This window comes from Hydra vulgaris, chromosome 08 (assembly GCF_038396675.1).
Source record: "Hydra vulgaris chromosome 08, alternate assembly HydraT2T_AEP".
Classification (NCBI taxonomy): Eukaryota; Metazoa; Cnidaria; class Hydrozoa; order Anthoathecata; family Hydridae; genus Hydra; species Hydra vulgaris.
Window position 1 is genome coordinate 23,421,172 of NC_088927.1, and position 13,829 is coordinate 23,435,000.

The window sequence follows — 13,829 nt, forward strand, 5'->3', positions numbered from 1 at the left end:
ATTTCAGAATCATCTATGCAACAAAAGATCATAAATTAAAGCTTATTTGTTTTGCTAATAAAAAGTTGAGATTTATTTATATTAATCTTTATCCTTTTTAAGAACCTGATATTGTTTGGTTTTTTTTTTTGACATTTTAATTCTCTTTATTAAGTTATTTTTATCATATGGTATTGAATTATTTAAAAAAAAATTAATATTTTGTTCAGTATTTTACTGACTGTATAGAAAAAAAACAAAATATCGTGATTCAGGAAATGTCACCGAAAAGTTAAAATTTAAGTTAAAGTTTGAATTTGCAACATAATAAGAAAAGTTAAATAATTGTTGTGCTGTTATTTGAGAACAAACACAAACGAAATATAAAAAAAAGGTTGAAAAGCGGAGTTTATCAGCAATTCGAAAAAAGCTGGTCTGAGAAATTCACAGATTGTGCGAGACTTTGCGAGACTGCTATAGATGTGCAAGGCTTTGCAGTGATCTGAGTAGCTTTTTTTTTATTTTAATATTGTAAGCATAAATATCAAGTATTCTTTTATTTAATTGTTTTCTAATTTCAGATAGGTTTAAAGGCAATCAGAAAAGAAGAAAAGTAATATGAAATTATGAATTTCAGAAAAAGGTTTATGGTTTTATAAAGTCATATTTTCATTTGCATTTAATAAAACTTGCATAAAAAACTTGTTATGCGTGGTTTGTTTTTAAACGCTAATTTATATACTATGTAATTAAAAATAATTACATTCCCACAAATAGAAAATATACTCCCACTTTAACTATGTTTTACATACTGCAGCCTAAAGTATTTATTATAATTCTAATCCCCAACAGTAAGCGTGCGCATAATTTATAAACTTTTTATTTATACACTTTAATGAGGTTAGTAAGAGAAGAGAAAAAATTAAATAGTAAAAAAGCGTCATAAAATACAAAAATTATTAAAAAATATTATTTTATACTTTTAAACTTGAACTTTGAAGCCCGATTTAAAAATTACTAATTACAAAAATGTATTTAAATAATATACCGCTAAATTATTTTTTTAGCAAAGTTGTTTCTTTGCGTTCGAAAGTTCAGTTTTATTACATTTTTCAGAGCTGCTTAACTAACTCCTACTTGACAAGGTGATACATTAGTTAGGTATTACAAGGTGATACATTAGTTAGGTATTACAAGGTGATACATTAGTTAGGTATTAAAGAGAACAGTAAAACTTAGGAAAAAATGGGTAATTTTAATTGAAATTCCAAAACATTGTCAAAATATTAACACTTAAGTGTTGGCAGATAAAAAGATTTATAAGCATTTAAGAGAAAATTAGCAAAAAAAATGTATTACTTTTTTGGTCCAAAATAGAAAAAGTGCCCGTGTATCTTACTCAACTGCTTTCCAACAATCTTTTATTGCCCGTTGTCTTAACATTTTAATTCCCTAACTTTCATCCATTAGATGTTTTATCATGTGATGCATAGTTTTTGAGATATTTCAATTGCCCAACTTGTCCCTATGCTCAACTAGCCCCGCTCAGCTCTACACAGAATGGTTGTAATCTTTAGGTACACAGAATGGTTGTAATCTTTAGGTACACAGAATGGTTGTAATCTTTAGGTACACAGAATGGTTGTAATCTTTAGGTACACAGAATGGTTGTAATCTTTAGGTACACAAAATGGTTGTAATCTTTAGGTACACAGAATGGTTGTAATCTTTAGGTACACAGAATGGTTGTAATCTTTAGGTACACAGAATGGTTGTAATCTTTAGGTACACAGAATGGTTGTAATCTTTAGGTACACAGAATGGTTGTAATCTTTAGGTACACAGAATGGTTGTAATCTTTAGGTACACAGAATGGTTGTAATCTTTAGGTAGACAGAATGGTTGTAATCTTTAGGTACACAAAATGGTTGTAATCTTTAGGTAGACAGAATGGTTGTAATCTTTAGGTACACAAAATAGTTGTAATATTTAGATACACAGAACGGTTGTAATCAATACGAAGTTTTGCAAAGTGAACTCATGTAAAGGAATTTAGTGTTGTATCAGTTGTGAGATGAAATTACAATATTAGATTCACTTCAATTTTTTAGGAGAAAAGAATTTTAATACTTTTTAAAAAACAATTCAAAGATTTTTTATACTGGCGTGTAGAAAAGTAATAAAAACATAAAATTAAATAAAAATTTGACTATAAAAGATTTAAAACCTATATTAAAAACTTTACTTAAAAATATATCAATTAAAGTCGTTTAATGTTTTTAATGCGATTACGAAAGGTTTATATAAAAGAACCTGACTAAAGGCTTTCAATGAGTTATAGTTTGGCATCAAAAGAGTTTAAATATTGGATTTTTGTTGTAACATCTAGAATTTTTGTTATATTAATCGAAATACAATTCACAAAAAAAAAGTTTATTATACTAAAGTAGTAGACAGATCATGATAGCTTGATAATGTAGATTAACAGCGGTATTTTATGCGGTACGAGTTGAAAGCATTTTATATTTTGAATATTAAAAATGTTTATTAAATAAGTTTCTTTTTATTGTTTTTAGATATAAGCTTTTATGCTCTTTTATAGATTTGTCACAAGTTTCAATTCCAAAATTTAAATTGGCATTTGATTTCTAAAACTCCTCCGTCGTTTACAACCAACAAATCCACCAGACATTTCCCCGGAAAAAAAAAAGAAAAAAATGCAACAATATAATAAGATAAAATAATACCAACATGTTTTAAAAACCATACAAAATAAATCAAAATTTTGCGTAAATATATAAGACATATAATAACCAAGGTTAACAAAAGTTTTTAATAATAGCATCTGCTTTGTATTGAAATCAAATAAGCGTTGTTTGTTGCACGTTTAAAATGTTGAGTTGAAGTTAAAATGTTTATATTACTTGTTAGAAGCAAGCTCTATAAATTGCGGCCCTCGGCAAGATATCGAAAAATCAGCTTGTTTTGATTAAGTTATGGGTATAACAAAGTTTTTCAAATTTTAGTAAACTTTAACAAGATTACCATCATGAATTAAGTATAAAAATATGTTAAAATATATTAGGATAAAATATTTTTATAAAATGATATATTAGGAAGTAGTGTTACGTTGTTTTGTCGGTCATCGATAGAAAAATGGATCTCGCAATACTTATATTATGGATCAGCAGAGAGATACTCGAAACAAACTGTTTTTACGCTATATTATAATGCCTATTTTTATACTTCCAAAACCTTGTTGACCGGATACGAAAAATAAAACCCCTCATCGCGCAACTGATCCGTCTGGACAGTTATTTATACAACTGACTATCTGAAGCTATTTAAGTTATTTTTATTAAACAAGTTATTTATATAACTGACATTATATGAAATTATTTGTTTAACCAAACTATGTATTTTACTTTTAGTCGAAAGTTTGATTTTCCTAATTTAGAGCAGAATAGTTTTAAGAAAAAATAAATACCCAGAATATTATTTTTGCGATTTTATTTATTAACCTTTAATTAACTTTGTTTAAAACTATTGAATTAACTTTTTTTTCCTTAACAAATATTTTATCACGCTAGGTATCTCAATTCTAAAATCCTTTTAATTAAATTTATGACGTATTAGTTATAATCCTTGATGACAACTTTATGTCGCCTATTTTAAAAATAACATCATTTAATTATGTTATAAAATGAAAGCTATATCTAAATACATAAAAATTAATAGAAAGTTTAATTCATGATGTTGCGTTGTTGAAAGGTTTTGGAGGTTGATTTAAGTTGTCACTGATGCTCCATTTTTTGGTGCAATAAAACACCCTGCCTTTATCATACCGCAAAGGTATGTTTGTTTGTTTGGCGAAGTTGTAGGCGAAGTTGTAGGTGAAGCTGTTGGCGAAACTTTTTGACGAAGTTGTAGGCGAAAAGTTTGGTTTATTTTTCTGTTTCTATTGTTGTTGTTGTTGTTGTTGTTGTTGTTGTTGTTGTTGTTGTTGTTGTTGTTGTTGTTGTTGTTGTTGTTGTTGTTGTTGTTGTTGTTGATGTTGTCGTTTATTTGCTGCTTATCATCAAAGCTCAAATTGTTGTCAGCATCATGATCAGCATCATAGTTTTAAATCTTCTACTTCATTTTAATATTTATGCTTTTCCGAATCTTTACTCTTCTAAAAAATGTTGCTACCCAACATACGGCTTCTCCTTCACTCTAGTTCAAAAATAATTCCATTTAAAATAGCAACACTCAGCTTTAAAAAACTAAAACTTTGAAACATACCAAATAAAAATCATCTATTTATAAATAATTAAATATGTTTTATACAACTTTCATGCCGCTATAAATCTTGCATGGGGTAAGGTTGCCGATATTGTACTCTCTTAGAATATAGTCAAATGTAGAGAAAAAATACAAAGTAGAAACAATGAGACATTATTGTGTTTTATAATTTGGGGATAAATTGTTCTAAAAAAGTTAAAATATTCAAAAATTTAAACGTTGGTGTTTAATTAAATTAAAAAAAAAATATGTCATCGGTACACTTAAGGAAACAAGATCCTAAATCATACTATTATAATCCAATATTGTACCTATATCTTGATTTTACAAATACTATATCAATTTACAGTACATTTTGAATAATTTTTGTAAACATCTTTTTCTGTGCCACGCAATGCAAAAAAGTTTTGAATTTTATAAAAGGTGAAACTGTAAATCTTTCGTGGAATCTGAAAACAATCATCAATAAGGTAAAAATTTTATTTTAAATGTATAGCTTACTAATGTGGTAGCGAGAATTTTGGTAGGAAAATGGTGGTTATTACTGCACATTATATAAAAAATACAAAACAGAAAATCTTTATTCTTGACAAGAGTTAAAAATAATCAAAATTCAAAATGGTAGCCTTGGTACAGTTTAAGGCCTAGAGTGAGGTACAAATTACGCGACTAGACTCACTTTGAGTTTATAATGAAATTAGACAATAAATGGTAATGTATTTTAATTTCTTGAAAGTTATTTTGAATTTACATAAACTGTGCTTTCACATAAATGTGATAAAAAAGACATATATTTAACATGTTTAAAGTAATACTCTAAACATTGAACCCCAAAAATAAGAAAACCATAGCATCATATCAATTCGAGGTAACTGCTGCCAGAATCTATTTTCATCTCACAAAACAACAACTGGTTGATTAGATAGACATAGCAAACATAATATTTTAGTCAAAAGATATTTTTTGGGTTGTAAAAATAATTAGATTCAGCATAAGTGCAATTTAGTCGCAGGTACAATATTGGCAACCTTACCTAATAACCCATCTGTTTGAAATGTTCAAAGCAACGGAAGACCCCCGTCTAATAATAACTACTTATTAAAAGGAAATTATAAATAAAAAAGCACCCTCAATGGACTCATACTATTTTATTTTAAATCTAGAACCTAACTCTCTTATAACAGCACCAATAACCACAGCCTTAAAAAAACAGCTTGGAACTTTTGACCCTAAAGGCAGACCTTTAGGGTCAAAACCCAAACAGAACAATCAGAAACAAATGAGCATTATCATTGCTATTACAGACAAGTCAAAATATAAATAAATTAAAGAACATAGTTAGATAATGTTTTAAGAAACAGACATAAATTTTGTACTAAAGCAAGCCACCAATTTTTTTCTCATAAACAACAGCAGTGTTTATCATAATTTTTTTTTTATCATAGAAGTCATAAAGGTATTGGTTTATCTCCTTAAAATGAAGTACAAAAGACTTATGCAGTTCAAATTCTACTACAGTTAAGGTTACACGAGGCAACACAATAAAAAAAATACGTAAAAACTCAATTGATGAAAAACTATTAGCTCATCAACAATCAAATAAATTAGACGTGCAAATTGCACTCGCAACTTACCTCCACTACTTTAAAAGTACCACTCCTTCCGTACTGATTGTATCTAAAAAAACTACATTCAACAGCTTCAGTCCAACTTTAAACAAATATACCATATTGCTTATCCCGGTCATTTATCATTTTGTCACAACCACTTCATCTAACAAAAAATACATTTTAAACAACATCTAGTATTTACTTTACAAATAGTAGCTTATTCCAATAGTTTAAGCCGTAAGTTCTACTGATAAATTACTACAGATCTACAGGCCATTAACCTTAGCTTCTTATCTAGTCAATTAATAGATGAAATCAGAGCTATTCTCAGCTCCACCAAGAATAACTTTAAAGCCCACGTTTTTTCTACTGTGAAACATGATCTATTAATAAATATGATAAATGCGCTGTTAGGGAAAAAAAGAAGATGAAAAAAGAAGCAAAGATTCCTCAACTTGATTGTTCAAAATAGAGCAAAAGTAGCTTGTTGTTTAAATATGGAACATCTCAATTCTTATTGGCTGCATTTTTGACCACACAAATGCTTGGGACCCTACCTAGATGCAACACAAAACTTAATTGAAGTTATCTGAGACTAGCTTCATCTTTTGGCGAGATAAATGTAACTTGACCCAGCTTGTCAAATTGTCACATCGAATTACTGTAATTAGTGACTAGTAAAACCTGTTAACTTTCTAGATCTGATTTTCTACCGCAACGTTTAATTGAAGTTATAAGATGGGCTATTAGGTTATTGAGAAAATTTTAAAAATCACCTGTTATGGACAATGTCACTGCTTTATCAAGAGTATTTCTTCAATACTATAACGTTTTCAATGATCAAACTCCAATAACCTAGAGTTGGCTAAAAGACCGACTGCCAACTATAGAACTAATTTTGCCGACTGACGATTATAAAGGGAGTGCACTCCCTTTATAAGCTCCTCGGGACGGCTCTGTCTATAATATATTATTTTTTATATTTCGTTTTAAAAATGTCTAATCATTATACCTTTTTACTTTAAAAACTATAAGTAAATATGCTTTACTAAATAATAACTTATTAATTGAACGCTTTTGTCAACCAAAGTTCAATCAATTATGCCACCTTATCTATGGAACAAAAATGATCTACCTAATTTAAATTTGTCCATTTCATTTTTCTTTTGTAAAACTAAGTTAAAAAACTAAATTCTTTCAACTGAAAATATATATAAATATTTTTGAGATGTAAAATTAGTTAACTTTTCAAAATTTATTATTTTCAATATTAAATATTTTCAGCATTCGTTTATTTTGATTCTACATTGGTAATAGTTTTTAAATCAATTTTATTTACATACATGTATGTATATATTTTATATATTTTACATGGTTCTGGAGACAAGATCTTCGTAATCTGAATTGTAAACTGAAATATAAAAATTAAAAAAAAAAGATGCTAGTTGTAACACCACCTTTTTTTTGAAAATCCTTAATGTGTTGGTCTAAAAATAATGCTGAAAATTAACGTTCTATTTCTAGAACTTCAATCCCGTTTAATTTAATGCAAGTTTATTCGACCGCAATAGTAGCCAATATCTTTGGTAATCTATTATCTGATTATTTATAATAAAAAAAATTAGTTTTTATTTAAAAAATTAAATCTTACTATTTATGTTATAAAACTTATTATTATTGGTATCTTCGGTTTAAAGTAAAGCTTCCGTACACAAAGTGTGAAACTTTGGCGCCTACTGCATGTCATAATGCCTACAGCATGTCATAATGTGTTTCAAAGTTTGAGCAGGTACAACATCATAAAAATGGCTGCTCCCTTCCTTCCTGCTGCTTCCTTTCAACTCCTACTTTACCTAGATATATACATCAATATGGACTTAACTGCAGAATAAGATTATCAGTTAGTAATATAAATGAATCAACAAGCTTACCTTAGTTATTTCAAAACTGAGCAAGATTCGTAGTATTTCTACGTAGTAGCTCGTATTTAAATGCTTTCTTTCATAGCCAACGACTAGAACCTAAAGTAGTTAAATGCTGCGTTAAAAGAGAAAGCTTCAGTACCAATCGAGCCGACTCAGATAATTTTATTTTCAGCTGCATAATAGAAAGCTCAAAATTTAAAATAATTGCTTTTTTTACAACTTTTCTTCATAACGTTTAATGTAAAATGATAAAAAATTGTATGAGAAAATTCAATAGTTTATGAAAAATAAACTATATGAAAATAAAAAAAATAAAAAAGAAACTTATTATAGGAAAAGCTTTTGATACATTTGGTATCTTTAAATCTACTTTAAAGATTTAAAGAAGCCATATGTATCAGCATATTGGCAACATGCGGCTTATTAGCTCTTTATGCGGGTTTTATTCAACAGAAATTTACACAGATAAAATGATTGAAAAAAGTTCTGACACCTTATGTATAAAAAGTGAATAAATCATCAAGCAAGTTATTTAGTTCAAAGTTTTGATTTTTTTAAGAAATTTAGGAAACTATTTATAGAGTTGTTTAAAAAAAATTACATAAAACTAAAAAGAAAGATATTGTCCCTTGCCTTGTTTAAGAAAAAAACCTGTTAAAAAGGCTCCCCAATCAAAATGGAAGTATTTATTAGAAAATAGTGAATGCTTTGTATGCAGTTTGTAGTGGAGTAATTCAAGAAACAAATATGATTGGTTTAAATGTTATATCTGTACATTTTGGGCTCATCCAAACTTTTGTTATCAACTTTTGTAATATAATTGATTTTTTTTTTCATTAAGTTAATAGGTTACAGTTCTGACATAGTGCAAATGAGTCTAGGTCAGAGCAAGTTACATGATTATCACCAATGTGATGCTTGTTAAAAGGAATATTTTGAAGATGCATTCATAAAATCACTAAAATATGATTGGTTTAAATGTTATATCTGTACATTTTGGGCTCATCCAAACTTTTGTTATCAACTTTTGTAATATAATTGATTTTTTTTTTTCATTAAGTTAATAGGTTACAGTTCTGACATAGTGCAAATGAGTCTAGGTCAGAGCAAGTTACATGATTATCACCAATGTGATGCTTGTTAAAAGGAATCTTTTGAAGATGCAATCATAAAATCACTATAAGGATTTTATGATTGCATCTTCTGTTGAAGATTTTTATATACTGTTTGGCTAATTATCAGTCCAGCAGGAACAATAAATTGTGAGAGATTATACAAAAGGATATGGAAATCCACATAAGAATATTTTGGATTATCTGAGTAAAATCCAGGATTAGAATTTCTTATTTATAAGTTTAAATGAATAATATACGAGTCATCATCAATAACAAAATCACGGTTTCTGATTTTGCGACAAATTCTTCCACACTTCATTTACAGCTGCTCTTACTGTTTATAAGTGCAATCAGCAACTTGTTTTTTCTTTATATAACAAATGTTTTATTGTTTAAGGTTTTTACGATGTAGGAATTTTCACACTTAACTACGATAACGTGGGATCCAACCGACCACGTAGGATCCCACGTGATCGGTTGGATGGTTTCTATTAACAAAACGCTAAATATCTTATAGAATAATATATATGATTGTCGGGATAGTTGGATGTATATGAATTTATAAATACTTCGTGTTACAGCTGCATGCTAATCTTTACCTATGTAAGCCGTTGTTTTGTGTTAATGTTAATAATGTTTTTGATGTTGTTGGCGTTAGCATCAATTGCTCACTGTGATTGGTGTGATAAAACGGCTTTTAAATCTTTATATTATGAATGTGTTGAGCATGAACTATTGGCTTGTGATATTTGGAATATATGTGCATGCAAAGATACTATTGAATGGAGCACTATTTAAACAGAATAAGGTAAATTAATTATTACAATTTGCTCCTGGTTGAAATAATCAAATATTTGGTATTAACGAAAATAAATTCAAGGATAAAAATACGACTAGGATTGCGGGATCTGTTGTTACAGGGCTAGCTGGGGCTAATAATCCAAAAACTGTTGTTAATGTTGTTAAAAATGTTAAAGCTATTGCTGGTATTGCAAAGAAAACTGTTCCTTATATCGGTATGCCTAATGTTAGGAAGATTCTAAAAACGGCTCTTTTATCAAAAAATAATATGTCTTCTGCTGAGTACATTGCATTAAGAGAATTGGGTAAGACTAGGTCTACTAATATATTTGAGGATATGTTAATGTCTGATTCTGATTGGACTCGTAGTAATACATCTACAACTAGTGGTGTTTCTAGTAATCCAACGCAGTCTATGAATGTTTCCGACATGACTACTGCTTCTGAATACATTGAAGGGTGGAATTATGATCCTGATTATTAACCTGTGCCTCAGGATGATTTACCTGATTATATGCGTTTGAAACCCGGTATAACCGATATTTACAACCCTTATGAAATCCCTTTTATCAAGGAGGCTAAAACTACTTTGTTTAAATATAATTTTGAGTCATATGAATTTCCTAAGTTTTATGATGAATTGCCTAAAATAGCCACTCCGTGGAGTGTTATGAAGGAGAGTTTGCCTATATTAGAGAAGTTGTAGGCAAATTATTCATTTGATGCGGACAAACAGAAGAATATTTCTACATCCAAAAGGAAGAAACGGTTGGTGCTAGAAAGGCTATCATGTAACTAATGGCAGAACAACCACCAAATCAGGAAACGGGCGCGTTGCCAGATTTCGTAATCGAAAGAGGGTTTGGTTGTAGTAAAGGATTTTATGATGAATATTGTTTTGAGAAAAATTTATATTTTTATTGTGAATGTACCAATTATACTGTTCAAGATATTTATTATTTTCCTGTTGATTATTCTAATATCTGGACTAATATCGATCAGTTTTGGATGGCCTCTGGTAGTATTTATTTTGTACCTAAGAGCGTTGAATGTGAAGTAATGGATATTCGTGTTCAAAATTAGTTGAAAACCACTCAAAATACAAGTCTTCCATTGGAAATGTCAAATATAGGTATCAGATTTTTTGATTTGGAGAATGATCAGCCTATTAGTGATGATATGTATCCTTTAGCTGATAGTGCTGATTATGCTCTAATACAAACTTTGAAACTGAATTTAGCTGATAAAAGGCATTCGTTGTTACCTAAAGTTAAATTACTAGAGAATTCGTTGTTTTTTAATGATAAGCAAGGTAAACCAGTTGGAACACGGTTCGCTAATGTTGTTAGTCCTAAAGATTCCAGGAAAAAAATCATGTTGCTGAAAAGTTTATACATAAAATTGTTTGGAAAAATGATATTGATTTATGTATGCCTATTAAAATATTACTTAATGATCCTTATCATAATGTAAAATTTACTCTTTTTGATACCTGTGTGATACCTCCTTTATGATACCTGTGTGATACCTCCTTTGTGATACCTCTATGATACCTCCTTTGTGATACCTCTGTGATACCTTCTTTGTGATACCTCTCTTGACCCAGGTGGGAAATATGTTGATGCTAATGCTATTATTGAACAGAAGGAAGCTAATGGTGTTAACGATGAAACATGAAGCGTTTTTAATACCCATGCTAATGATTATTGTTTCCGACATATTAAAGTGCCTCAATACGGATTGAAGAATCTAATTGCTCTGTCTATTATTCATGAAAACGACATTAAACGTAAAAATATTAAATATCCTGTTCAGATTGATCGTTGGTATTTGCAACGTGTTGGTATTGATCCTTATAAACACTATTGTGCCGGAAATGTCTTTTCTTTTTTGAATCTTTTTACACTTTATAATCAAGATTCTTTGAAACCTCATAATATTGAGCAAGGTTTTGATGTATATAATCAGCCGTATGAAGAGTTTGATCATTCATCCTGTCTTTTTAAAAACCGTAGTAATTATGATATATCCTCGGGATCAAAACTTATTTAAAGTACGGATAATACGTATTGGAATAATTTACCTAATGTTATGCCATTCAGTGGTAATAAAAATTGTATAAGACTATATTTTTTTATTGATCCGGCTTATATGGGTAAATATGTTTTATCTATTACATGTTAAGGTAGGTTTCGGTTAAGATTCCGTATTCAGATATTTGAGCGTGATTCGGTTTATGATCAAACTCGTGTGTATCCTATTAATACTGAGTACAAACGTCCTACTATTATTCTACCACGATTTGGTAAAGATGCTACCTATGCTACTATTACTATGCTTTCACCGTTTATTAAAAACAATCTGCGTATATCATTTTTAAATTCTTATCAGAAAATATTTTATCCTGCTTTTTCTACTATGTTTATAGCACCTGAGGAGCCTGTCGTAGGAGGGGATGGACCGTAAGGAAAACGTTTTAAATCTGATATGTAATTTTATTTATTAGAATATATCTACAATTGAACATAAGCCTGAAATTTATCTAACACGCCTAACTCTGTTTGTTGTTGGTCCGTCTTATGAAGGCTCGGTATAAACAGTAGCTTGTTACCACACCTACTTAAAGCATCTAATTCAACCTGATTGAATATCCTAAGTAAGTTTGTACCAAGATATATTATAGTGCACCTGTTTTCAAATGCTTGGTACTTGGATGGATGCCGTTTGAGGATATCATGTTTAGAGGTGGCGTTCATAGTTATTAAAGTAGGGTGCGGGTTAATTGACATCGCATCCTTATACTTTAAATCTGTTGTCAGGGTTTTTAAACTTTCTAGTAATTGTTTCCTTATTTGTATGACACCTAGGTGTTCAAATACCATTTCATTGCATCAATAGGCTAAACACTTACTAAGAGCCTATAAGAGGAAGGAAGATGGGTTAGGCCCCGTAGGGCAATTGAAGTACCCTACTTCGTAAGGAAGATAAGTAGAATATAATAGATTGGCAAGAAATGTTATCCTTCTATCACTCGGTCCACATAGAATCCGTCCTCTTTTCTTATTATTCATGTTTAAGATAAAATTACATAGTAACTGTTTAAGTCTATTTACGCTTATATGGTTTTGCATTTCCACATTTACAAGGAAGAATATTAGAGCACCTAATAGAGATGTGTCAGCGCATACTTTGATCCTAGGTGTCAATACATCTATGTTACGTTACAATTATTAGTTTTGTCAAAATATTGTTTTTTTAGCTGTTTCTAAATCTTTATATTTAAAGTGAATTCCAGTTTACGTAGTTATTCGTTCGTTTCTATAATGTCTAGTTCCAGACCGGTTGTTCAGGCCATTTTTTAGACAACTGATGTTCCTAACAGTCATAATTTTTGGTTTTCTGCCTGACCCATGCCTGTGACAGATTTAGGTCAGACAAACCAGTAATTTTTTTACCGTTACTACTTTTACTTAAAGAACCTTTGTTTCATTTATTTAGTTTTTATTTATTTTATTTATTTATTTTTTTTGTATTTAAGCATATTCAAACTACTTTTAGTAGAAAAATTTTTGATTTTCATAAATATGATCTGATTTTGAAATGACTGATTGAGATATTACTAGTTAAAAATATTTTACTTTTCAACTCCACTAATTTTAGGGGCGGGTGAGTGAAGTAACTTCAGCATATGGTTTGGGTCAAGTAAAATTAAAAAGTTTTACTTTTATTCAAAATGGTAACAAAAAAGTGCGTGATGCAATTGTGTATGCTCGAGTGGAACTTCTAGAGCTTTAAACTTCTACAATATCAATAGTAACGATTTCATACTTAGAACACACAATCCTGAAAGTGGGGATGGTAATTTAATTTTCCAAAAAAATAAAATTATAAAAATTACTAGAATATTTCAAAACTAAGAAGGTGTAAATTTAAAAATTCGAAGTTATTCGAATGATTCGAACTCTAATATAAGAAGATTTGCTGAACTCACTTTTCTGCTCTTGACAATCGTTAAATTTTTTCAGAGTATAACAGAGAGTAAAACAGAGTAAAACAGAAGATTTTCAGAGTAAAACAGAAGATTTTTGAAAACAATAAACTGGACAAAACTATTC

The 13,829-nt window shown here is 29.3% G+C and overlaps 1 long non-coding RNA gene across 1 annotated transcript in view; it reads left to right on the forward strand.

The window, feature by feature from the left end:
• The first annotated feature begins 425 nt into the window (after positions 1 to 425).
• The window catches only part of LOC101241758 (uncharacterized), an 18,929-nt gene continuing 5,525 nt past the window's right edge, over positions 426 to 13,829 (forward strand). The window contains exons 1-2 of the long non-coding RNA XR_010639993.1: positions 426 to 485; positions 561 to 622. This is a non-coding gene — a long non-coding RNA (uncharacterized LOC101241758). The remainder of the gene's footprint in view (positions 486 to 560; positions 623 to 13,829) is intronic.